This window comes from Zea mays, chromosome 4 (genome assembly GCF_902167145.1).
Source record: "Zea mays cultivar B73 chromosome 4, Zm-B73-REFERENCE-NAM-5.0, whole genome shotgun sequence".
Classification (NCBI taxonomy): Eukaryota; Viridiplantae; Streptophyta; class Magnoliopsida; order Poales; family Poaceae; genus Zea; species Zea mays.
In genome coordinates this window covers 123,048,581-123,075,371 of record NC_050099.1, presented here as the reverse complement: position 1 = coordinate 123,075,371, position 26,791 = coordinate 123,048,581, and positions in this window count along the sequence as shown.

Sequence of the window (26,791 nt, the reverse complement as noted above, 5' to 3'; positions counted from 1 at the left end):
TTATGAAACTGATATATCAGCCGTGCTCACGGTTATGAGCGGCCAAGGGAGCTCCAGAGATTAGTGATACTTGATCAGAGACATTGTGGTACAGGTGGCAATGAGATTGATGGTTCTGGTTATGATTATGGTATTGGTAAGTGGTATTCTTTCCGTTTGGAAAGGATACATTGGGTTAATAACTTGGGTTAATGTTAAAACCTGGCTTTCTACTAGTAAGTAATAACCTGACCAACTAAAAGCAACTGCTTGACTTATCCCCACATAAAGCTAGTCCACTACAGCCAAACAGGATACTTGCTGAGTATGTTGATGTGTACTCACCCTTGCTCTACACACCAAACCCCCCCCCCAGGTTGTCAGCATTGCAACCACTGCTCAGGCGAAGATGAAGCTGTGGAAGGAGACTTCCAGGAGTTCCAAGACTACGACGAGTTCTAGGTGTGGGTTAGCGGCAACCCCCAGTCGGCTGCCTGTGAAGGCCGCGTTATCTACGTTTCTTTTCCGCACTTTGATTTATTGTAAGAACCATATGGACGTCTCAGACGTATGATGTAATCGACTATTTCCCTTATTAATACTATTTTGAGCACTGTGTGATGATGTCCATATTATGTAACTGCTGTGTACGTGAATAACTGATCCTGGCACGTACATGGTTCGCATTCGGTTTGCCTTCTAAAACCGGGTGTGACATAAGTGGTATCAAAGCCGTGCTGACTGTAGGACCGCTAACCTAGAGTAGAATGGTCGTTCTAAGGATTATAGACCTCTGTCCCTGCCTTGACTTTGGTATCCCTTCAAAAGTTGGTCCTACTGACCAAACCTATGTTCTACTACATATTATACCTTGCTGAAAATTATGTTTTATTCTGATCCTTCATTTATTTATGATTCATTACTTGCTGGTCATATTAATTCTATTCTTACCCTTTTGCTTGCGATGTCTTTTGTAGATGGCTCGACTTAGACACACTGCACGAAAGTCAGTCATCCCCTTCTTACCCTCCCGCCTTGCTGAGCGTCCGCTTCGCCGTCCCGTGGCCGGACAGTCCAGCCACTTGGAGAGACTACACCACCGCCTGCGTGAGGAGCAGGAACGTCGACGACAGGAGCAGCAGAGCTCTTCTTTCTCGCTCCACCAGGAGATAGAGTCTGTGAGGAGCTGCTCTCCTGTGCTTCCTCTGGAGCCGCCCCCTGCACCACCACTGGGCGTCCCAGCTTCTGGAGTAGCTGCTGGAGGAGACCCAGACGACGGAGATGGCGACGACAGCTCGAGCCACGACACCGACTTCTCTGCTAACCCTGATCCGGAAGGATGGGTTGCTCGACCCATCACTCGCGACGCTGCTCGCGGGTGTCACTTCCACGATGCGCTCGACACCCTGCTACGTCGGGCATTTGACCGGCATACTTGGTCCGTCGAGTATCGCTGTGTGGTCTACCAGCATAGTCGCGGGGTCTACCCGGACCGCTGGGAGGCGACTTGCTTGGTGCGCTGCCCGGAGAACAGTCTCCAGGGTGCAGAGGCCTGCTCAGAGCACTATTCTATCTCTGAGCGGGACTCAGCTGAGGCAGCCATGCAAGATGCTGCACGGCGTGCGCTTTCGCACTACTGCTCGGTTTTCGGTGGGGCAGCTGATGGTCTTGACCTGAAGTATTACCCCCGCCGTTCATCTGGCAGCACAGGAGGCGTGATTGTCTCACCTGTCGGTGAGGGCAATCCTAGGTTGAGCAGCACAGTCAACCTAGCCGCCGTGCTAAACACGGAGCTGGACCATGCATTAGACGAGCTGAGTAGGGCTCGTGCTGAGATCGCCCTGCTGCGGGCTGAGCGCGCGGAACGCCGTTATTTGGATGGTGGTTCCCCCGCTCCCGTTGGGACTCAGCACCCGTACCGCTCACCTCAGCGTGGACACCAGTCTTATGGCAATCCCGACTGCAAGACCAAGATAAATCTAGAACCATAGCTCGCTAGAGTTGGATCTTGTAATTAATACGAAATATATATACATAGAAGCTTCAGTCTTAGTGTTAGTCTCGCTCTTAGTTAGTCTTAGTTAGACAGGGTGGTTTGCTATATCCTGTGCATTTATGTTTGTCATGATGAACTATGTTTGGTTTGGATCTTTGTAATGATTGTTACCAGAGTGTGGGTATCCCCTGCATTTTGGTTTACCTATTATGTTAATAAGAGTTAGTTATATAGTTGGGAAACCCCTTTTATTCCACTTTCCTTTCTATCTGAGAAGCTGTGTGGTCTGAGTTGGAGATCAGTGAAGATGCTCATCTGTTCAGTGCTGTTGAGGAATTCTATTCTCTTTCCTTATGCTGCAAGATTTGCCAGATCAGTTCTGATGTGTGGTTGCATTCTGCAGATGTCAGAGAACAGGCGCAGAGGAGGAAGGCGTGCTCAGCAGGAGCGAGCCGCTCAACAGGAGGAGGTGCCCCAGCAGCAGCTGCCGCCCCCGCCCCCGATGTCGATTGAGCAGATGTTTCTGATGCAGACTCAGGCAGTTCAAGCCATCGGTCAGACTCTGGCCGCTATTCAGCAGCAGCAGCAGCAGCAGGCTCCACCCCAGCCTCAGATGCCTCAGATGCCTAGAGATAAGCGTGCTGAATTCATGAGAGGTCATCCACCAACGTTCGCTCATTCTTCTGACCCCATGGATGCTGAAGATTGGCTGCGCACTGTGGAGCGGGAGTTGCATACCGCTCAGTGCGATGACAGGGAGAAAGTCTTGTATGGTCCCCGTCTGTTGAGAGGAGCAGCCCAGTCATGGTGGGAGTCTTACCTCGCCACCCATGCCAACCCCGACACCATCACCTGGGAAGAGTTCAGAGGTAGCTTTCGTCAGTACCATGTGCCTGCAGGTCTGATGACAGTGAAGAAGGAGGAGTTCCTGGCTCTTAAGCAAGGGTCATCGTCTGTCAGTGAGTATCGGGACAGGTTTCTGCAATTGTCTCGCTATGCTCCTGAAGATGTCAACACCGACGCCAAGCGACAATACCGTTTCCTGAGAGGCTTGGTTGACCCTCTGCAGTACCAACTGATGAATCACACCTTCCCGACATTCCAGCACCTGATTGATAGAGCGATCATGACAGAGAAAAAGCGCAAGGAGATGGAAGATCGTAAGCGCAAGATCAGTGGACCCCAGCCTGGAAGCAGCAGTCGTCCTCGTTTCTCAGGCAATCAACCTCAGCAGTTCAGGCAGAACTAGCGTCCACCTCAGCAGCATCAGCAGCGTCAGCAGTATCAGCAGTTCCAAAGGCAGTATCCTCAGCATCAGTACCAGAGTCGTCAGAGCAATCAGTCAGGAGGAGGTCAGTTTCAGAGGCAGAATCAGCAGACACCTCGTCTTCCTGCCCCAGCAAATCAGCAGAACAGTCAGGCAGCACCAGCTCAGGTTGGAAACAGGGCATGTTTCCACTGTGGAGAGCAAGGCCATTGGGTGATGCAATGTCCGAAGAAGGCAGCCCAGCAGCAGTCAGGCCCCAATGCCCTAGCAAAGCAGAATGTGTCTCAGCCTGGAGCAGGCAATCGCCCTCAGCCGCGCTATAATCATGGAAGGCTGAACCACTTGGAGGCTGAAGCAGTTCAGGAGACCCCCGGCATGATAGTAGGTATGTTCCCAGTCGACTCCCATATTGCAGAAGTGTTATTTGATACTGGAGCAACGCATTCTTTCATTACTGCATCATGGGTAGAAGCACATAATCTTCCAATTACTACCATGTCAACCCCTATTCAAATTGACTCAGCCGGTGGTAGAATTCGAGCTGATAGCATTTGTTTAAATGTAAGTGTGGAAATAAGGGGGATAGCGTTTCCCGCCAACCTTATAGTAATGGGTACTCAGGGAATAGATGTCATCCTAGGGATGAATTGGCTAGATAAGTATCAGGCAGTTATCAGTTGTGATAAAAGGACAATCAAGTTGGTGTCCCCACTAGGAGAGGAAGTGGTGACCGAGTTAGTCCCGCCTGAGCCAAAGAAAGGAAGTTGTTATCAGATGGCTGTCGATAGCAGTGAAGCAGACCCAATTGAGAGTATCAAAGTTGTGTCTGAATTCCCAGATGTGTTTCCAAAGGATTTACCGGGTATGCCACCAGAGCGGAAAGTTGAGTTTGCCATAGAGCTTCTTCCTGGAACCGCCCCTATCTCTAAGAGAGCTTACAGAATATCTGGACCAGAGTTGGTTGAGCTTAAGAAGCAGATTGATGAGCTGTCAGAGAAAGGTTACATCCGGCCAAGCACCTCGCCTTGGGCCGCCCCTGTCTTGTTTGTGGAGAAGAAAGATGGTACCAAGAGGATGTGTATCGATTATCGAGCTTTGAATGAGGTCACGATCAAGAACAAGTATCCTTTGCCCAGAATAGAAGATCTGTTCGACCAGTTGAGAGGAGCCAGTGTGTTCTCCAAGATCGATTTGAGGTCAGGTTATCATCAGCTCAGGATCCGACCTTCGGACATTCCGAAGACGGCATTCATTACCAAGTATGGTTTATATGAGTTCACAGTGATGTCTTTTGGTTTGACCAATGCGCCAGCATTCTTCATGAACTTGATGAACAGTGTATTCATGGATTACCTTGATAAGTTTGTGGTGGTATTCATTGATGACATTCTGGTCTATTCTCAAAGTGAAGAAGAGCATGCAGATCATTTGAGGATGGTATTGCAGAGATTGCGAGAGCACCAGTTGTATGCAAAGTTGAGCAAGTGTGAGTTCTGGATCAGTGAAGTCCTGTTCTTGGGTCACATAATCAACAAAGAAGGATTGGCTGTGGATCCGAAGAAAGTGGCAGACATTCTGAACTGGAAAGCGCCAACGGATGCTCGAGGAATCAAGAGCTTCATTGGAATGGCCGGATATTATCGGCGATTCATTGAAGGGTTTTCGAAGATTGCGAAACCAATGACAGCGTTGCTAGGCAACAAGGTTGAGTTCAAGTGGACCCAGAAATGCCAAGAGGCCTTTGAAGCGCTGAAAGAGAAGTTGACAACAGCGCCTGTCCTAGTCTTGCCCGATGTGCACAAGCCCTTCTCGGTGTATTGCGATGCTTGCTACACAGGTTTGGGATGTGTGTTGATGCAAGAGGGAAGAGTTGTGGCTTACTCGTCCCGACAGCTGAAGGTTCATGAGAAGAACTACCCAATCCATGATCTAGAGTTGGCAGCAGTGGTTCACGCACTGAAGACATGGAGGCACTATCTGTATGGACAGAAATGCGATGTTTACACAGACCACAAGAGTCTGAAGTACATATTCACTCAGTCAGAATTGAACATGAGGCAACGAAGATGGTTAGAATTGATCAAAGACTATGAGTTGGAGATTCATTACCATCCAGGAAAAGCGAACGTAGTGGCAGATGCTTTGAGCAGAAAGAGTCAAGTCAATCTGATGGTCGCTCGTCCGATGCCTTATGAGTTGGCCAAAGAGTTTGACAGGTTGAGTCTCGGGTTTCTGAACAATTCGCGAGGAGTCACAGTTGAATTGGAACCTACCTTGGAGCGCGAAATCAAAGAAGCGCAGAAAAATGATGAGAAGATCAGTGAGATTCGGCGATTGATTCTAGATGGCAGAGGCAAAGACTTTCGAGAAGATGCAGAAGGTGTGGTATGGTTCAAAGACCGCTTGTGTGTTCCCAATGTCCAGTCTATTCGGGAGTTGATTCTTAAGGAAGCTCATGAGACAGCTTATTCGATTCACCCTTGCAGTGAGAAGATGTATCAGGATCTGAAGAAGAAATTCTGGTGGTACGGAATGAAAAGAGAAATCGCAGAGCATGTGGCTATGTGCGATAGTTGTCGAAGAATTAAGGCAGAACACCAGAGACCAGCTGGATTGTTGCAACCGTTGCAGATCCCTCAGTGGAAATGGGATGAAATTGGTATGGATTTCATAGTCGGATTGCCTCGCACTCGAGCCGGCTACGATTCCATTTGGGTAGTAGTGGACCGCTTGACCAAGTCAGCCCACTTCATACCTGTCAAGACCAACTACAACAGTGCAGTATTGGCAGAATTGTATATGTCTCGGATCGTTTGTCTTCATGGTGTGCCAAAGAAGATAGTGTCAGACAGAGGAACGCAGTTCACCTCTCATTTCTGGCAGCAGTTGCATGAAGCCTTGGGCACGCATCTGAATTTCAGTTCAGCTTATCACCCGCAGACAGATGGTCAGACTGAAAGAACCAATCAAATTCTTGAAGATATGTTGAGAGCCTGTGCGTTGCAAGATCAGTCCGGATGGGACAAGCGATTGCCTTATGCAGAATTTTCCTATAACAACAGTTACCAGGCCAGTTTGAAGATGTCACCGTTTCAAGCGCTGTATGGAAGGAGTTGCAGAACTCCGTTGCAATGGGATCAGCCTGGAGAGAAGCAGGTGTTTGGGCCAGATATTTTGCTTGAAGCCGAAGAGAACATCAAGATGGTCCGAGAGAATCTGAAGATAGCGCAATCGAGGCAGCGAAGCTATGCAGACACAAGAAGAAGAGAGCTGAGTTTCGAAGTCGGAGACTTTGTCTATCTGAAAGTGTCACCGATCAGAGGAGTCAGAAGATTCGGAGTGAAAGGCAAGCTAGCACCCCGCTACATTGGTCCGTATCAAATTCTCTCAAAGCGTGGAGAAGTGGCTTATCAGCTCAGCCTGCCAGGGAATTTGTCTGCTGTGCATGATGTCTTTCATGTGTCTCAATTGAAGAAGTGTTTGCGTGTGCCAGAAGAGCAGTTGCCAGTGGAAGGTCTTGAAGTCCAGGAGGACTTGACCTATATTGAGAAGCCAGCTCAGATCCTTGAGGTTGCAGATAGAGTCACCCGAAGGAAGACCGTCAGAATGTGCAAAGTTAGATGGAGTCACCACTCTGAGGAAGAAGCAACCTGGGAGCGTGAAGATGATCTGATGGCCAAGTACCCGGAGCTCTTTGCTAGCCAGCCCTGAATCTCGAGGGCGAGATTCTTTTAAGGGGGATAGGTTTGTAACGCCCCGAATTTTTGCAGTTGAATTTTTTCTTTTCTTTACTCGCCAAAATTCGGGCGTTACCTTTCCCTTTTCTTTTTCCCTTCGCTAAACCTTGACCTTTTCCAAAGTTCTAAGCGGGATTCGGTTTGGAATTCCCGTGTAAGAAAAACCCTAAATACTTTATGTTGTTTGATGCACCATGCCGAACCTTGCATTTCTTTTGATTGCTTTGAAAGCGCAATTGCATTCATGTAGAAAGATCGGATTTCGAAAATGTGGAGAAGATCTTTTCTTTCTTTTTTTTCTCCCTCTCTTTTTCTCTCCTCTTTTTCTCTCTCTCCCGCGCCGTGGGCCGACCCCGGCCGGCCCAGCCGCCCCTGGCGCCCCCCCCTTGGGCCCAATAGGCCCATGCCGCCCCCACCTCCCCTTTTTCCCCAAACCCTCTCCCTCTCCCTCTCATTTTTTCCCTCTCTCATTCTCTCCCTAGCCGCCGCCCCTACCCGCCCCCTGCCCTAGCGCCGCCCCTACCCTAGGCCGCCGCGCCGCCCCCTGCCGCCGGCCGCCCCTCGCCGTCGATCCCCGCCGGTGAGCCCCCTCCCCCTCCTCCCTCTCCTCCCTCCCCTCTTCTCTCCCCACCCCCGCGCGCCCCCTGGCCGCGCCGGCAGCCGCCCCAGCCCCGCCGTGGCCCCTGGCCGCCGCTGGCCGGCCCTCGGCCGCGCCCAGCCGCGCCCCGCCCGGCCGCCGCTGGCCCGCCCCGGCCGCCTGGCCCCCTGGCCGCGCCCCCCTGTCCCGGGCCGGTTCAGCCGGCCTCGGCCCCGGCTCAACCGCCCCCGGCCCCAGCTCGGCCGCCCCCCGCGCTCGGCCGCCCCAGCTCGGCCGCCTGCCCCCGGGCCGGTTCAACCGCCCCTAGGGCCGGTTCAACCGCCCCCCCCTCTGTTTTTTTTATTTTTTTTATTTTATTTTATTTACTTTCTGTGATCATAATTACTGTATTTTAAGTAGGCTAATCACTGTTCATGCTATGGGAAAATAGGAAGTTTAATTTAAAATTCCGTTATGTTATTGATTCACGTAGTTAATTGTTTACCCTGTGCAATGTTGATCAACTAAAAGTGATTAGGTTTCCATCAGTATATATAAATATATATAACAGAATTATTTTGTTAAAAACCAATTGTGTCATTAGTGCATAAGATTTAACCCCCTGCGAGACCTTTCCCGTTTCTTTCTAACCATAACAAATGCGTTATCGAATGTCATACTTGGTGCATATTCACTTTATTTGTTATCTTGTATGGTGTACTGTTCTTTTGTATTAAATATGTGGATGGATGTATGTATGTTTGCGCTCGCATAGAGAACGATCCGGTCGAAGAGCCCGAGGAATTCGCAGGAGAAGCCCCTGAGCAGCAGTCGGTTGGTGGAGGCAAGTGTCCTTTGACCTATCTCTGTCCTATTCATTCTTTAATTCACCTCCCGCATTACACATTTATACCTAAGGATTGACTAGCTTTTGTTATCCATGTCCTTGTTTACCTATTTGGGTCGGATTATTACTACTTAGTCTGATGCTATTGCTCAACTCTAATCAATGAACATGATGTGATTATCTATGATACGCTGTTTTCCCGTTCTTCTTTATGATTATACTTGTGGTTTTCAAGGGGACTCGAGCGGTTTCTCGAGTGCCTCTCCGTAAGGACCTGTTCTATGGATGACCGCCCGGGAAAACAGTGCAACCATGAGGGTGGAATGGGGTGCCCTTAGCTGAATAATTAGAGGATCCGGGATGTAGTTCACTTAGCCGTCGTGCCGTCAATGGGGCTCGGTGTATGCGGCTCGCTCTGCCAAGTTTGGGTTCGCCCCTTGGGGAGGAGTGCGGTGCATTTAGGAAACCTAACGGGTGGCTACAGCCCCGGGGAATCTTTGTAAAGGCTACGTAGTGAAACCCTGCCTATTCACCTTGGTAGTGTTTAAGGGTTTGATCGGCCCGAGGCAAGAGGGAATCACGGCTTGTGGGTAAAGTGCACAACCTCTGCAGAGTGTTATGAAACTGATATATCAGCCGTGCTCACGGTTATGAGCGGCCAAGGGAGCTCCAGAGATTAGTGATACTTGATCAGAGACATTGTGGTACAGGTGGCAATGAGATTGATGGTTCTGGTTATGATTATGGTATTGGTAAGTGGTATTCTTTCCGTTTGGAAAGGATACATTGGGTTAATAACTTGGGTTAATGTTAAAACCTGGCTTTCTACTAGTAAGTAATAACCTGACCAACTAAAAGCAACTGCTTGACTTATCCCCACATAAAGCTAGTCCACTACAGCCAAACAGGATACTTGCTGAGTATGTTGATGTGTACTCACCCTTGCTCTACACACCAAACCCCCCCCCAGGTTGTCAGCATTGCAACCACTGCTCAGGCGAAGATGAAGCTGTGGAAGGAGACTTCCAGGAGTTCCAAGACTACGACGAGTTCTAGGTGTGGGTTAGCGGCAACCCCCAGTCGGCTGCCTGTGAAGGCCGCGTTATCTACGTTTCTTTTCCGCACTTTGATTTATTGTAAGAACCATATGGACGTCTCAGACGTATGATGTAATCGACTATTTCCCTTATTAATACTATTTTGAGCACTGTGTGATGATGTCCATATTATGTAACTGCTGTGTACGTGAATAACTGATCCTGGCACGTACATGGTTCGCATTCGGTTTGCCTTCTAAAACCGGGTGTGACATATTGGAATCAAACTGGTGAAAGGCAGTTGTTTGGACCTGAAATCATACAAGAAGCAGAGGAACAAGTTCAGCAAATAAGGGAGAATTTGAGAACTGCACAATCCAGGCAGAAAAGTTATGCTGATACCCGGAGAAGAATACTTGAGTTTAAGGAGGGAGATTATGTTTATTTGAAGGTGTCACCACTCCGGGGTATGAGAAGATTCAAAGTCAAAGGAAAGTTGTCCCCTCGCTTTATTGGACCCTTCTTGATCTTGAAGCGAGTGGGAGAAGTTGCATATCAATTGGAGTTACCCGATCATCTGTCAGATGTACATGATGTCTTTCATGTCTCTCAGCTAAAGAAATGTCTCAGGGTGCCTGAGGAACAGTTACCAATGGAGGACCTTAGTGTTCAAGAGGATTTGACTTATGCTGAGTACCCCATCAAGATTTTGGATACTCTGACTCGAGTTACGAGGAATAAGGTTATAAAGATGTGCAAAATTCAATGGAGCCACCACGGTGAAGATGAAGCAACTTGGGAAAGAGAAGAAGAGCTTCGTATAGATTTTCCCCACCTTTTCCCTAGATCTTCTTAAATCTCGAGGACGAGATTATTTTTAAGGGGGGTAGGATTTGTAATACTCAAGTTGTATACCAAGTGTAATAGAGAGAGCTCCTCATTTTGTGTGTCTTATTTGCATCATAAAAAGAGCACCTATGTAATTGAGAGTGACTAAATAAAACAATTATTCTAAAATAAAGGAAAAAATGCATTTGTTGGAGTTTATGTGTTGTGCATTAAATAAAACCATGAGGATAAAAATAATAGGGTATTAATTATTTGAAGCTTGATTTAACCCTAAACTTGAAATTAGGTTTTTGAAAATAAGGAAAAGAGAAGAGATAGGAAAATATAAATAAAATGTATAAATAATTATCTTCAGTCTTAGTATTTCTAATGGCAAAAATAGAGTTTATAAAAGAGGATCCACAAAAGTTTGAACTAATTCAAATTTGGTTTGAAAATATAGAAAATAGAAAGAAAAATGAAAAAGAAAAAGATAAAAAGCTTACCTGGGCCGCCAGGAGGTAATTCGGCCCACCTAAGGAACTCCACGCGCGGCCCAACTGAGCGCTCCACGCGCGCTGACACCGGGACCCCACTGGTCAGCGACCTCCTGCGTACTCATCCATATCTCGCGCCCGCTCGCTGACTCCCGGGACCCACTTGTCGGTGTCTTGCGCTGCGCGTTCTTCTTCCTCGCGGGAGAAGCGGTGTCCGTGCGCAACCGACGCCGGGATTCTCGCCGCTAGCTGGTGCGTGCGCCGCAGTATAAGTGTCGCGAGCCTCGCCTCCTGCTCAACTACCTCGCTTCATCACCAGAGACGCCGTGATACCGAGAAAGAGAGGGAGAGAATTAAGCGAGGGAGAGAGAGTCAGGGAGGGCCGCCGCCGCGGAACCCCGCCTGTGTTGCCGTTCGGGCCTCGGATCGAGGCCTGGGAGCTTCGCCCTGCGGTGTGTGACTCGACCGTGGCCTCAGCGTGCGGGATTGACGACCAAGGACCCCTGGATTTGTCATCGGAGTACAAGCGCCGCCGCGATTCCGCACTCCTTCGTGGGCAGGGCGCAACTCGGCGTGATTCACGGTAAGGACTCTTTCCCCCGACTCGCATTCATCTCTAGTTCGTGTAGCTTACGTAGGACTAGGATTTGGGCCACCGAACACTGGGTTTGGTTGCGGCGGGGCGGCGCCGCCGCGGGCTGTTCGCCGTCGTCTCGGGTGTAGGCTGGGGGAAGGAGATGATGCCGTGACCGATAGATCTCAAATGAACGGCTAAGATTAGATCAGGGCGTACCCTTTCGCGTGATCGATCGGGACCGTTAGATTCGGATCGGTCGGTTCCGGGTGGCCCGAGCTTCATTAAAACCAGGCCGCAGATCTCGGATCCTGCGGCTCAGGATGTGTACCGGTTCGCGGTGGCGTGGATTTAATCCGAGCCATCCACGTTTGATCGAACGGCCCAGATTGCACCGTACCCCTTCGCGGGTCATTTTGTTAAAGAGTCCTCGGGTTTCCGGGAAATAAACCCGCCGTCCATGCGTTACTATTCACTGAGTCTAGGATTTTATTCGCGCAGACCCCTGGACTTTCCAGAAATTGGCGCCCAGTCCAGAGGATTAGAAAATCAGAGAAATTAATTAAGAAATAGATTTTTATGTGTAGAAATAATCCTAGAATTTGTATAATTCATAGAAAATGCATAGGAACTCCAAATTGGTCCATTCCAGTTCCTAAATTTTTGTAATAATATTGTCTACGCATTAGTGCCTCTGTTCTGGCATGACAAACACATTAAAATTATTCTTTCACTTAATCTTGTATTAAATACATAAAAACTACAGAAATTCATAACTTGAAATATATATCTCCAAATTTAGTGATTCCAGTTCCTATGGTTTCATTTTAATGTAAAGATTTTTACTGTATATTTCATTCATCTGTTTGGTGTGATGTTGATTTTGGCTATACTATGTATGTATTGTGTTGATGCGAGTAGACGAGCAAGCTACTGTGGAAACTGAGGTTCAACAAGTAGAGATAGCTGAGCAGGAGCTCATTACAGGCAAGTTGTGCCCTTGATCACTTACTTTTCCCAGCCATGTTCTTATTAATTTTAATGATCTGCATAGGTTAATTTTGATGGGAGCCATTATGTTACCCCAGTTTTGATTACCTCTATACCTTGTTCACCCCTGAAACATTTTTGGGTAGTACTTGCTATTGCTTTATGTGGATTGGGTATGGAGATACACTATTCATGATTATTCTGTTATTATCTTGTTATTATTACTGTTCATGTTAAGATCATTAAATTAATGGGAACATGGAGCGACCACCCGGGAAAACAGTGCTACCACAAGGGTATAATGGGACGCCCTTGGCTGACTAATTAGGAAAGCTAGTGGAAGACTACCTTACCCGAAAGGGGCAAGGGCAGTAGGGGAGAGGTCAGTGCGGGGAGGTCCCTGGTTGATTTTGCTGCGATGGCTGTCAGCCAGGAACCCTGTACTGGATCTTCCTATAAACTGTAGCGGGTTTTCGGAAGCTAGTGGAACTTTGTAAAGGCCTCGTAGTGGATCCCTAGCCATTCACCTCGGTAGTGTCTAAGGGCCTTGCAAACCCAGGCGACATGGGATACACGACTTGTGGGTAAAGATGCGCAACCTCTGCAGAGTGTAAAACTAGTATACTAGCCGTGCTCACGGTCAAGAGCGGCTCGGACCCTCACATGATTAATTATGGAACTTAAATTCAATTTGACATTTGCATCGCATTTGGGATTATTTTACTATTATTGTTCTTTATTATTATTAAGGTTTGGTATTTACTTACACTTAGTAATTGCTAATAAAATTTTGACCAACTTATAAAAGCAATGCTCAGCCTCAGCCTTTATTCCATTGATTAGCCTTACACTACATGAACTCCCACCTTTGGTGAGTTCATGCCACATTATTCCCCACGACTTGTTGAGCTATGAACGTATGTGAGCTCACTCTTGCTGTCTCACACCCCCCCCCACAGGAGAAGAACAGGTGGTCGAAGAGGAGCCGCCTAACACTGAGGAGTTCGATCTGATCTAGGTGGCGTGTCTCGGTCGACATTGGCGCCGACGATCCTTAGTTCGCTTTATCTTTATTATTTTATTTTGTAATAAGACTTCCGCTATGTAATAAGTACTCTGATGTTTTATGACATTTATCTCTATACACTCTGTTATTATATATGTTGTCTTCTTGGCGCATGTATGAGATGCACCCGGCTTTGTTCTTTAAAACCGGGTGTTACAGGTAGGGTCCCACTCGACAGTCCAACCCGGTGGCAAGATGGACGGCCAAGTCACTCCAGCAACCATGTCCTCCAGAGAACCTGTAAAATTATGCCACAAGCAAGGCTGAGTATACTAATACTCAGCTAGACTTACCCGGTGTGAGGAGTCTACTCCTCTACCTCTTGACATGCAGCTGTTTGGCTGTGGGGTTTGGTTGCCAAAAGCACTAGCTGAGTTTTTAAATCAAGTTTTTAGCTTTGTCAATTTAAGTGTGACTCTCTTAAGGCTAAAGATGTACTATCTACTCATACATAGTAGCAAACATTTTTAGCAATCAACATCTTGTATCATCTCATCATATTTCCACTTGTTACTTAATGCAGTACAATGGATCAAGCAGTCTCATTAGCTGCGAGAAGCAGACGATTCGAATCGAGTTTTTATCCTTGCAAGGTAAACCTAAACACACGACATGTAGGGGCACTCCGTCCCCACACATATCAACCTTCCCCATCAATTCCCCGTCAGCAGAACAGGGCTCACCGCCTTGGCGTACAATGCCGCACTGACCCCGACTGCCGTCGTGCAGTGACCGCACTTGTACCCACCATAAACGGAATGGGAGACCACGTCTCAGGCCGCGTGAGGGGCAAAGTCTACTGCCAGGTTCAATCAGGTACTAGGCTTACCGATTACCATATTTCTCGGTATGTGTTTAGTACGTTCAAACGCTTGACACAGGTATCCGCACGTTAATCCTTATTCCATTTTCTCATCTCGTAAACAACCAATCCCCATGGATTGTTGTCCACAAACTAGTATCATAATAATGTGAAAGTGGGTAAAACCAATTTCCTGATCTCGCGCGAGTGCTAGAAAAATCACTCGTCTTCTATCGAGGTCCTAATTAAAATAAAGCAACTACTCGACCTAGCATACTAGTATCCATCTCAAAAGGATTCCTGAGATCATGCAACTAGGGTTTCAAACAATTCCTACACCTAAGTGCACAATCAATCCTACAATCATTAAGTGAAGTAAAATAGCATAAATAACAGGTTATGCATAAACCGGGGCTTGCCTTCCAAAGCAGTGGCAGGCAGATCCTCTGGTGCAGACTCGGGGGCTGGATCCGGGGCTACCTCCTGAGCAGCTCCTTGCTCCGGCACGAGGACGTACTCTCCGTCAGCAAGGTTACAGTCTATCGAAATGCAATGAACATGTATGTCATGATTATGCAGGATTTAATACCATTATGCTAAAAAGAAACTAAGTCAAGAAGTAACTTAGGGTTTCTTAGTCATGCGGGGCTTCCAGTGGGTTATGCTTATTACTTTTTAGGCTTAGGTTTTTATTGAGGATAACATAGTGGACTTGTATTGTCTTTATACATTTCAGTGGTCAAATTACAAGGGTTTTTAGGATGACATTAATTACCCTTATTCATTTTCCTTTCTTTAATTTCTACTTATGGTTTCTAGTGTAGGTTTGAACTACGACAGTGGTTTAATATTTTCCAAAATTTCTATAAAAATTACAGTGGGTTGCCATTTGCTGTTCTAGCCTAATTTAAGAATTTGAGGCTCAACATATAAAGGCTATGCTTAAGACAAAAAGAATAAGAATTGGGTAAATGGGTCAATTTGTACTACAACTCTTAATTAGAGGTGGGGTCTGTCCTAAGGGTTATTTTTGTTGGCATCTAACAATAATAATAGGCTTCTGTGCCAAAAACCACAGAAGGCTAAGGGGTGGTTATTTAATGATGATTTTCTAAAGTTTAATGTCAAAAAGGCACTTTCTACTACATTGTTATTTGACAAATGTCAAACAGCAGATTTCATATTTTTCCTAAGTTCTTAATAACAAAACATTAACTATCCCAAGGGTGGGGGTGTTTTCACCTTGGGGTTATTTTTGTAGGGTTTTTCTAAGTTTTCCTTGTTTTATTTAAATAAAAGGTATCCCACTTATTTTATACTAAACCAGGGTATGATAGATTTTTCCAGTGAACTACATTGAATAAGTACCCTAACAAAAATAGGGGTGCCCTCTGGTTCATTATTTAACTTACATTTTCTATTTTTCTTAACCTTAAGCATATTATAGAATAAGGGGTAAAACTAACTTAATGGAGTGGACAGAGAGGTTTAACATTTTTAAACAGGTCAGTAGGTAGATATAAACTTTTCCAAATTTTTCTAACCCTAGTCAAATAGTACAACTATTTTTCTTTCTATTATTGAGCTTTTGGCCAAACTATAATTAAATCAGAGCTTTAAAGTTTTCTATAGTACATAGGGGGTTATATATTTTTCTTAATTAGGTTACATTATTTAGAGTCTGACAAAATTGGTTTGACCAAATTTGGATGAACTGAACAGAAGTTATGAATTTTTACAGTTTCTGTTCAATTTTAAAAAAATTAATAAGAGTTTCCTGGAAAAACAGTTTACACCGAGGTCCCTGGGTTTAAACTAAATCAACCCGCACAAATCTACCCCTGCGCCACTATTCCCCTGAGTCGCTGACAGTTCAAAAAGCCCCCTGACCTTCTCTCCCTCTCACCCGCAGTCCTTCCCCCAATGTAAACAGTACCCGCGGGAAAGAAAAGGGTGGCGCGGCTTACCGGCGGCGAGATCGGTCCGGCGAAGGGCAGGGTTGGCTCGGGGAGGCTCTTGCGGTCACAGCGAGGTGCGGCTCGACGGCGGGGATGGCCGGAATCGCTCGGTCCACGCGCGCAGGCAGGTGTTCTCGTCGGCGGCGAGTGTACCGGCCAAACCACGGCGATCTGGTTCAATCCAAGGGCACGGTGAGCTTCCTGGGGTGACGTATAGGCTATCTGTGCAGTGAATCGAGAAATGGCTCAGTGATTTACCCGGTCCACGCACTCCGGCGGGGTTGAGAGCTCCGGCGACCGTGGACTGGCCTCTCCGGTGAAGTAGGCTTCGATTCCTTGCCCGGGGAGCTTCACCGAGGTGTGCTCACTTGTCTCAGAGGGTTGGATGGGGCTGGGGAAAGCTGGACTGGCCGGTCTACGGCGGCAGTGGCTCGGGTGGCCGCGGACACGCCGCGCATGGGCAAACGGCGGTGAACTGAGCTCCGGTGAGGTTTGAGCGTGCGCGGAAGGGTGTAGTCGACGCTCGAGCGGGCTTTATAGGCGCGGGCGCGGGACAGGGCGCCGGCTGGCCGTTGGCGCGACGCGGGGCTCGCGCGGGCGTGCTCTGGCGCACACAGAGCGTGTCTTACACGTGGAGCTTTCATTCTGCCCGTGTTCCACAGCTCACCCAAGTCGCAAACGTGCGAATCTTGGCAAAAATCCAGCGCGAGTCTTTTCCTGGCACCTAGGGCTGTCTCTCATCCGTGAGCTGCCATGGCAGATATGGCCTAGGTAGGGAGATCTCTGGTCGCCAAATCGGGTGTGTCACACTGCCCACTTCGCGACAAAAACCATGCCAAGGCATGTCAAACGTCCAAGTCTCGGGCTCAGCTTTTTCCAGTGGGTGCCTTCGGTGGTATGCCACATTTTTGGTATAGGACATAGGTGGATTTGGTGCCAGCTTCGAGGTGAACACAACTGATCTTTAGTGTAGGTGTAGTTTTTAACTTAGAGAGAAATAGAGAGCTCTAGCTCTCTCTTCACTTGGAGATTTGATTTGGGGTTTCTCCAGGGGTCTTTTTGCAATATTTCCTTCCCCTAATTTATGGTTATAAGGTTACTTAAGGTTTGGGTAAAGATTACTCATGTTTTGCACATTTGCTAACTCTCTTTTCCCTCTTATCCATGGTTTTTGGGAGATAGGGTTTAGGAGAGGCCTAGGGTTTTTCTCCCCTCTTATCCAAGGTAGTAAGTGTGCAAGGATTAGAGTAATGCTTCTTAGGTCATTGACAACTTTGATTAACACACGATCTCCAAAGTTCTTATGTGTTGCCTTAAGCCTCTACCACATATGATCACAGTCCTTAGTGCCAAGGTGTGCTCTAGCCATGGTAACACCTGGGGTGTTACAGGTGGTATGCATTAATTGGATTAAGTGGCCTTTCTTATAAATTATTAGCAATAGGTATGATTTTGCTCCTTTTTCATGGGTTTGCATTTTTCTCTGGTGGTTTATCTCATTATGGACTTAGCAAATTTTTGGTTGCCCATTATTGCATCGTTAGGGGTTATTCATGATTTATTTGGAAAATGCCTCATTATCATTTTATATTTATTTTCCTTACTCAAAATGTTGGGCTGAGGTGTTCATTATTTTTGCAGTGGGGCTCTGGTGGTTATAAGTCCACTGAATTTTTATTATCACTTTTGGGTATAGTTTTGTAATTCTAATAATTGATTTTCAGTTCAAATAATGCTAACTAAAACATTTCATTTGAAAACTGATCTGGACTAAAGGTCTCTTTATTTTTCCTAGGTTCTTTGTTACTTAAGCAAACTAGGAAAAATAATTCCACTCACTGTTCATTAATTTCTAATGCCTTTCTGATTTTTCCTAAGTTTTGGGCATAATAGCTTTAAATGAGTATCTACACTATATTCTTCAATACTGGGGTTCCTACTATTTTTAAACAGTGCTTAAGTGAAATTTGAAGATCTACAAATTTTATTAGGTTCAACACAGAAGTTAAACTAATTTTCCTTAATTAAACAAGGCTTGGTCAGTTTCTGTTTTTAATTTTAAACTCTAAAATTTAGAACAGAAAGCATAGGGTTTATCATTTTTAAATGATAGCTCATAATATTTAGGATCTAGCAAAATTAGTTTGGCAACTTTTGATTAAGAATTCATCAAGTTATGGATTTTCTAAGTTCTCTGGTTATTAAAAAAGATTAACAAAATTGATTAAATGGAAAATTACTTTGCACTGGGGTCCTTGGCGAGTGTTTTAAGTTTTCTTCACAGATCAGTCCCTGGGCTACTATTCAAATGAGTCACTGACGTTACAGAAAACCCCCCGGGTTCTCCTAATCCTAACCCGAGGTCCTTCTCCTAACTTAAACAGTAACCGCGGCGGAAGAAAGGGCGGAGGGGCTTACCGGCGGCGAGATTGCTCCGGTGAGGTGGTCGAGGACGTAGGGGAGCTCTCGGGGATCACAGTGATGTGCGGGTCGCCGTCGGGGATGGTCGGAGTCGGTCAGTCCACGTGCGCAGGCGGGGATGCTCGTCGGCGGCGAGGAGTCCGGCCTGCTCACGGCGCGATAGTTCAATTGAACGGGTCAGAGAGCTTCACCAGGGAACAAGGAAGGAGTGTGCGCGAGGAATTGAAGAATGGCTCACCGGAGAGCTTGGTCCACGCGCGCAGGCGGGCGACCGAAGTCCGGTGAAGTCGATCTCGGGCTTCCGGTGAAGTCCGGCCTGGTCCGAGGGCTTGGAAAGCTTCACGGGCCACTGGCGGAGCTAGCCGAAGCACTGGCTCAACTTGGGGGTGGCTGGAGTGGGTTGGCCACGGTGGCCGAAGCTCTGGCGGCAATGGCGGGCGGAAAAGAGCTCGCCGGAGCTAAGGAGGGGTGGCTGGCCGGTGATGGTGAGCGCGGGGTGAAGTGAGGCGCGCCCGGGGAGGCTTTATAGGCGCGGGCGGGCACGGCCGAGGGCGGGGCTCTGACAAGCGCTCGGGGCGTGTGTGGCGAACGCCAGTGCGCGCTCTGGCGCCTGGCACAGCGTCGAGCACGAGGCAACGCAGAGAGAGGTCGAGTTCAAGCGCAGATTGGCCCCAAATCTTTGAGATTATGGCCATGATCCCGTTGAGAGATCTCTTCCTCTCAGGTCCCTTTGTCGTTTGTGTGTGGAGGCTAGCAGGTTTTGCTGACTGGATTAAGAGATAGAGAGGGGAGAAATCTTGTTTGTCTCACTGCCACACACAGGGAGAAGATCTCTGGTTTGACGTGTCCAAGGCACGCATCCCAATGCCATCTCCTGGCACATGACAGAGGGGTTAGTTAGGCACATTTTTGTTAATGGGGTCATTAGGATTCGAGTTAGGGATCAAGGTGAACATGCTTGATCTTTGGCTCAAGGTCTAAAATTCAGAATTCTGTGGCTTAAGTCCCCACATGAGAAGCTTGATTTGGGGTTTTATTTGAGTTATTTTGGCCAAGCTTTCTCAACCTTTCTTGTTGCTTAATGAATATGCTTCAATGTTTATAATTGGCTCAAGCCATGATTTTAAATTTTTCATACTTGTTTCCCTATTTTCTTGAATTTTGCTCATGGGGCTCACTTAGGGTTTTTATTAGGGTTGCAACATTATTACCTTTTTGAAAGACCCATTTGCTTTAATAATGATATTGTAAGTATATGCTTGGTGGATTCTTCATTCTTAAGTCAATTTGATGTTCATGCTTGATTTGGTTCACATAAAATGATGGTTCTTGGTTTGGTATTTTGAGAGAAACCCTAGGTGACACTGGGGTGTCACAGCCTTCCCCCTTAAAGGAATCTCGTCCCGAGATTCGGGCCAGAGTCCTCCCAGGGTGAAGCGAAGGGTGAGACTTATAGGAAATGGGTGATTATTGTCATTTTTAGGGTAAAACTGCTCTTCGAATGTCATTCTCTTTGCAACTTCAGAAGGAAGCCCTTTTTAAGTTTTACTTCATAGTTACTTCATTCTGAATTAAGATTACATTTTTGAAAATTAGATTCGAAGGGCAGGAGGAGGGGTTGGGTGTGATTACGTACCAGCTTCCTTAGGTAGGCAATCGGGGAAGTTGGATCTCAAGAATTCCTCGGTTTCCCAAGTAGCTTCTTCCTCTGAGTGATTACTCCACTGGACCTTGTACATCTTGATCGATTTAGCCCGAGTTGATCTTTCTTTGCAATCCAGAATCTTGGAAGGGTACTCTTGGTACGATAGATCTGGTTCTATCTCCAGTTCTGGCTCTGCTATGATCTCGGTCGGCAATCGAACACACTTCTTCAGCTGAGATACATGGAACACACTGTGAATGGCAGACATTTTTGAAGGTAGCTTCAGCTTATATGCCACGGGTCCACATGTTTCTATGATCTCATAAGGTCCAATGTAACGAGGGGCTAGCTTGCCTTTGATCCCAAACCTCTGCACTCCCTTGGTGGGTGATACCTTGAGGTATACAAAACTTCCCACCTCGAACTGGAGAGATTTCCTTCTTCTATCATGGTAACTCTTCTGCCTGGCCTGAGCAGCTTCTAGATTCTTCCTAATTAGTTTGACCTTCCTTTCGGCTTCAGTCACTAAGTCAGGTCCAAAAACTTCTCTTTCTCCAGGTTGAGACCAATTGAGTGGTGTCCTGCACCTTCTTCCATAGAGAGCTTCAAAAGGTGCCATCCTTAGGCTGGATTGATAACTATTGTTATAAGCAAACTCTGCCAAGGAGAGGTGCTTATACCAGTTCTTGCCACAATCGATTGCACAAGCTCTCAGCATATCCTCCAGAATTTGGTTTACCCTTTCCGTCTGACCATCAGTCTGTGGGTGATAAGCTGAACTTCTGATTAGCTTGGTTCCCAAAGACTCTTGCAATTGTTCCCAAAATCTGGCAACAAATTGGGCTCCTCGGTCAGAAACAATGGTCCGAGGTAATCCGTGCAAACACACGATCCAGTCAATATACAATTCTGCATACTTCTGAGCCTTATCAGTGGTGTGCACAGGAAGAAAATGTGCCACTTTTGTCAGTCGGTCCACAATAACCCAAATCGAATCATGATGACGAGAGGTGTTGGGCAGACCCACAATGAAATCCATGCTGATGTCATCCCACTTCCACGAAGGTATATACAGGGGTTGCAAAGCTCCAGCTGATTTCAAGTGGCTTGCCTTTATCCTCTGACAGGTGTCACATTCTGATACATACTGGGCTATCTCCCTCTTCATTCTGGTCCACCAATACAAAGGCTTCAGGTCATGGTACATCTTGGTGCTTCCCGGATGCATAGAGAATTTGGAGAGATGAGCCTCATCCAAAATTTTCCTCTTGTGGTCCTGGTCTTTAGGAATCACCAATCTGCTTTTGAACCATAACACACCCTTTTCATCTTGGCGGAAACAATTATACTTCTCAACCTTCTGATGGAGATTCTTCTTGATAATTTGCACTCCCTTGTCACTGAGCTGGGCCATGATAATCTGGTCTTGCAAAGCTGGCTCAACAGAAATGTGAGACAAAGAACCAGAAGGAATCACTTCAATTTGCATCTTGCTCAACTCATCACACAAGGTGTTAATGCGAGAATCCATCAGAATGCAATTGCATTGCAACTTCCGACTCAAGGCATCTGCTACCACATTAGCTTTTCCTGGGTGATAATGTACCTCCAGGTCATAATCCTTGATCAGCTCTAGCCATCTTCTCTACCTCATGTTGAGATCAGCCTGAGTAAAGATGTACTTAAGGCTCTTATGATCAGTGAAGATGTTGCAGTGGGTTCCCATTAGATAGTGCCTCCACATTTTTAATGCATGAACCACTGCTGCCAACTCGAGGTCATGAGTGGGATAGTTTTGCTCATGAGGCCTGAGTGCTCTTGAGGCATAAGCGATGACTCGGTTGTCTTGCATTAAGACACAACCTAGCCCGGTGCCAGATGCGTCGCAATATACATCAAAAGGCTTGCTGTTGTCGGGTTGCGCCAATACTGGTGCTGTGGTCAGATGCTGCCTTAATGCATGGAAGGCATCTTCGCACTTCTGACTCCAAACAAATTTGGCTTCTTTCTTCAGCAACTCAGTTATAGGCTTCGCAATTCGAGAGAAATCCGGAATAAATCTTCGGTAATAACCAGCTAATCCCAGAAAACTCCGAATCTGACGGACAGTTGTTGGTGGCTTCCAGTTCATCACCTCTTGCTCTTTATCAGGATCAACAACTATTCCAGCCTAAGAGATAGTGTGACCCAAGAATTTGATTTCCTTTAGCCAAAAATCACACTTGGATATCTTGGCATAAAGGTGGTGCTCTCGCAGACGTTGAAGCACTACATGCAAATGCCCGATATGTTCTTCTTCGTTCTTTGAGTACACCAAAATATCATCGATGAAAACTGCTACGAACTTGTCCAATTCAGGCATGAAAACAGAATTCATCAGGTACATGAAATATGCTGGTGCATTGGTCAGCCCGAATGACATCACCAAAAATATCTGGTTGAGAATGCCGTCTTCGGAATATCACTTGCTCGTATCTTGATCTGATGGTAGCCAGAGCGAAGGTCTATTTTGGAAAACACCATGGCCCCGACCAACTGGTCAAAAAGAACATCAATACGAGGCAAAGGATACTTGTTCTTGATAGTTACCGCATTAAGAGGGCGGTAATCTATACACAGCCTCAAGCTTTCATCCTTCTTCTTCACAAACAGTGCTGGACATCCCCAAGGCGAAGTACTTGGGCGAATAAATCCCTTATCCAGCAACTCTTGCAATTGCTTCTTCAATTCTGCCAACTCAGCGGGTGGCATTCGGTAGGGCCTCTTGGAAATTGGTGCCATTCCCGGTTGCAACTCGATGGCGAATTCAATATCCCGGTCTGGTGGCATTCCTGGCAATTCATCAGGAAAGACATCCGCATACTCACAGACTACTGGGATCTTCTTCAGAGGTAACTCCGTCATAGAGAAAGCACATGACTGACTAGAACCTTGACTAGGCAGAATTAAGGTGAAGTTCCCGCAGAACGGAGAATTAACTTCCACGGTACGGCTGGCTACATCAAGCACAACTTGGTGCAAGGTCATCCAATTAGCTCCCAGAATAATGTCCACATTTTCCAAACCCAACACAAGAAGAGTGGTCTTGACAATGTGGCTTCCCAGTCGAATAGGCACACTTTGGTTTAGTTGATTAGTTGAAATTTTACCCCCAGGTGTGACTATCATAAATGACCCTTTAGAGTGAGAGAATGGTAGTTCACATTTAGCACTAAACTTTTGGCTAATGAAACTATGAGATGCACCAGAATCAAACAGAATTAAAGCAGGTTTATTATAAACTAAAAAGATATCGGTCATGATAGGAGCTCCCTCAGGTACTTCCTCTAGAGTAGTGAAGTTGAGCTTCCCTTGCTTGACTTGCACCTTCTGCTTTCTTCCCTTGTCTTGATTTGGTGCTGGCATCTGCCTCTTCTGGTTCCTGGGACAATTCTTGGCATAGTGGCCCACATTGCCACAAGTGAAACACTTGTTCCCATTGCCCTAGCGGAACTGCTGCTGCTGCGGAGTCTGATTGTTCCTAGGGGCGGGAGCTGGAAAGCGGTTGGGTGTCGGCTGCTGCTGTTGAGGTGGCCTGATCACCCATCTGCCTAACTGCTACTGAAAACCCCTGCTCTGATTGTGAGAAACAATCCGAAACCTCTAAGCCTGAGCGGATGGTGCTGCCATTGGTGCCTTTCTCTTCTTCTCTGCCCGGTGAGCTACAATGCAATCCTCCTAGGAGATGGCCATGTTGACCAACTCATTGAAGCTATCAGCCCGGACAGTGTTGAGTCGTTCCCGCAGCTTGGTGTTAAGACCCCTGCGGAAGCGGTCTCTCTTCTTTTCATTAGAATCAGCATGGTACCCTGCATACTGGCATAAGTCGTTGAAGGCTTGCGCATACTGCAGTACCGTGCGGGTTCCTTGATTAAGGGCCACAAATTCATTCAACTTCCGATCAAGAATACCAGCTAGGATGTGGTGTCCTCTGAAGGCAGTCTTGAATTCCTCCCAAGACACTTCACGATCAGCGGGGAACATAGCACGGAAGTGGTCCCACCAAGTCCAAGCAGGGCCGCGAAGCTGCTGTGTGGCGAAGCGAGCCTTGGCCTCATCAGGGTAGTCTCCCGTGAGGAGGGGAAACTTGGACTCAACGACGCGAAGCCACACGTCGGCATCCAACGGATCCTCTGCCTTGGTGAACAAGGGTGGCTGCGTGCTCAGAAACTCCTGGTAAGTTGCCATTGCCGGAGGTCGCTGATGTTGGCCTCCACCATGTTGCTGAGGGTGGGGTTGGCGCTGCAAGAGCTGTCGCAGAATCTCATTCTGCTGGGCCATCAGCTCCTGCACTGTGGGAGCTGGAGGAGGTGGCGAGGGAACCTGCTCGTTATGCCCGCGACGCTGCCTAGCTGCCATCTGAAAACAAAGATTGTCGCCATTGTTATCCCAACTCACAGTTTTGAACGACAAGATATCATCTCATATGGAAGGAAAAATGCCATAATCATAATATTAGGTTCGAAATGAAGATAACATGGTGACAAACATCCCACAGATTTCAAAGGTTCACAGGGTTACATCAATTAGGGGAAAGTACCCATAAGCCTAGTCCAAAATCTGATATTAACTAAGCTCGCATAGGTTTCTATCCGCCTAATAGTGCCGAAGTGACTGCTTAGCCCTGAGCGGTGGAAGCGACACTGGATACGGGTGAAGGAGGCATCGCGGAGGTAGTCCCATTGGCACCAGGGGCTGGTCCTAGCTCCTCGGGAGCCTCTTCTCCCTCGCTTCCGGCTTCATTGGCCTCCATCTCCAGGTGGTGCATGTCCAAGTGGTCATTCGCTTCTTCGAGTTCCCTCTGCACATCGTGAAGCTCGTTCTCCAAGACATCAATAGTGTTGTCTCGGATCTCCACCTGCTGCTCCAAGGTGGTGATGCTGGCTCAGCCTCTCCACCTGCAGATCCTTCTCTACCAACTCGGTGGATAGATCAACCACAAAATCTTCTCGACTGTCGAGAGTGAGCTTGGCAGTTTGAGCGGTGTTAGCAAGGAGTGCCATAACATCGCTCTGAAGGGCCTGAAGGCGGTACAGCGCACTCATGCACTGAACGGTGACCCTCCCAACCAAGTCAGGATACATCGCCCACACATCCTTTACATGGCTCACGCGGTTACACCACATGGGATCATCCTTCTTCTCAGCAGGGAAGAGTCCCAAGGGGTGCATCACCATCTCCAGGGGATGGTAGCCACAGAAAGTCGTCAGAGTCTTCATGGCTGCCGCTTCAACGGTGTCGTCCGTCCTGAGTCCAATTGTCTTAGAATCAAGAGAACGCCAACCCGGCTGAAGGGGATGAGCATCCAAAGTCAGCTAGACCCGAAAACGAGGTACCCGATGCTCCTCATACAACTGCACTTTGTACAAAGGGGGCGTAGGGTAGCCGGCGGAGTTAAGCACTTCCCACAAGATGGAAGGAAAGCCATCGCGAGAAAGGAAGTCGGAACTGAAATGAGTGTCTCCTCCACTGGCGGGGGTGGGTGAATTCATCTACGGAAGGGAATCAAAGGTAAAGATTACGGTGGAAGGAAAAAGAAAAAGAGAGGCCGGATGGTTCTATAGAAAGTGGGTTAGCTCAAGTTTTTAATTCCTCTTTGTGTTTATAATGCATGCATGCTGGAAGTAACGTTGCCTCTCCAATAATAGGGTGCTTTTTAGGGCATCCTTAGGAATATAAGTACGGCCCACGGGGCCTAATTAATTAGCCACATATTTCTCCCTCTATGCCTAAGGCCTTTCGTCCTAGGTCTAGCGGTCTAGTCCTGACGACTCGTAGCAGTTTCTAGGCAAGTTTTAAATTTTGAAAATTGGTATTCATGGTTTATTGTCCTTCTCTGTGGTGGAATTTGCTCCGATACCAGCTGTGGCGGAACCACCCGAATTATTCCAGCTTAAGTGCCTAAGTCACGCCTCAGGGGCCGTAACACACTTAAATCGGAATAACCCGTCAGTCCCTCAGATCTAGTCTGATGGAGCCACTTAACTAGGATCAAATTCCACAATCTCACCCGAAGGTGAGTCACAGAAGAAATACAATAAAACAGGAAACCTCAATTTAAGTTCTGAGTTATTACATAGATCGGAGTTTTTGAGTAGCAAATAAAAGTTCACAAAATAAAATGCAGCAGATAATCGATGTCGTCGGTATCGAGGAAATGGGCAAGGCCTAGCCCACTACTCCTCGTGCTCCTCTCCTGTCGGAGCAACGTCCCACTCGACCGTCCAACCCGGTGGCAGGGTGGTAGGCCAAGTCACACCATCAACCATTTCCTGAATGGTACCTGCAAAAAATTATGCCACAAGCAAGGCTGAGTATACTAATACTCAGCTAGACTTAACCGGTGTGAGGAGTCTACTCCTCTACCTCTACACTATGCAGCTGTTTGGCTGAGGGGTTTGGTTTGCCAAAAAGCACTAGCTGTTTCTAAAATCAATTTTTAGCTTTTCACATTCTATCCTCATTAACATAGCTAGATTTGCTCCTTCTAAGCATACATGGTGACAAACATTTAGTTCAATCAACAAATTA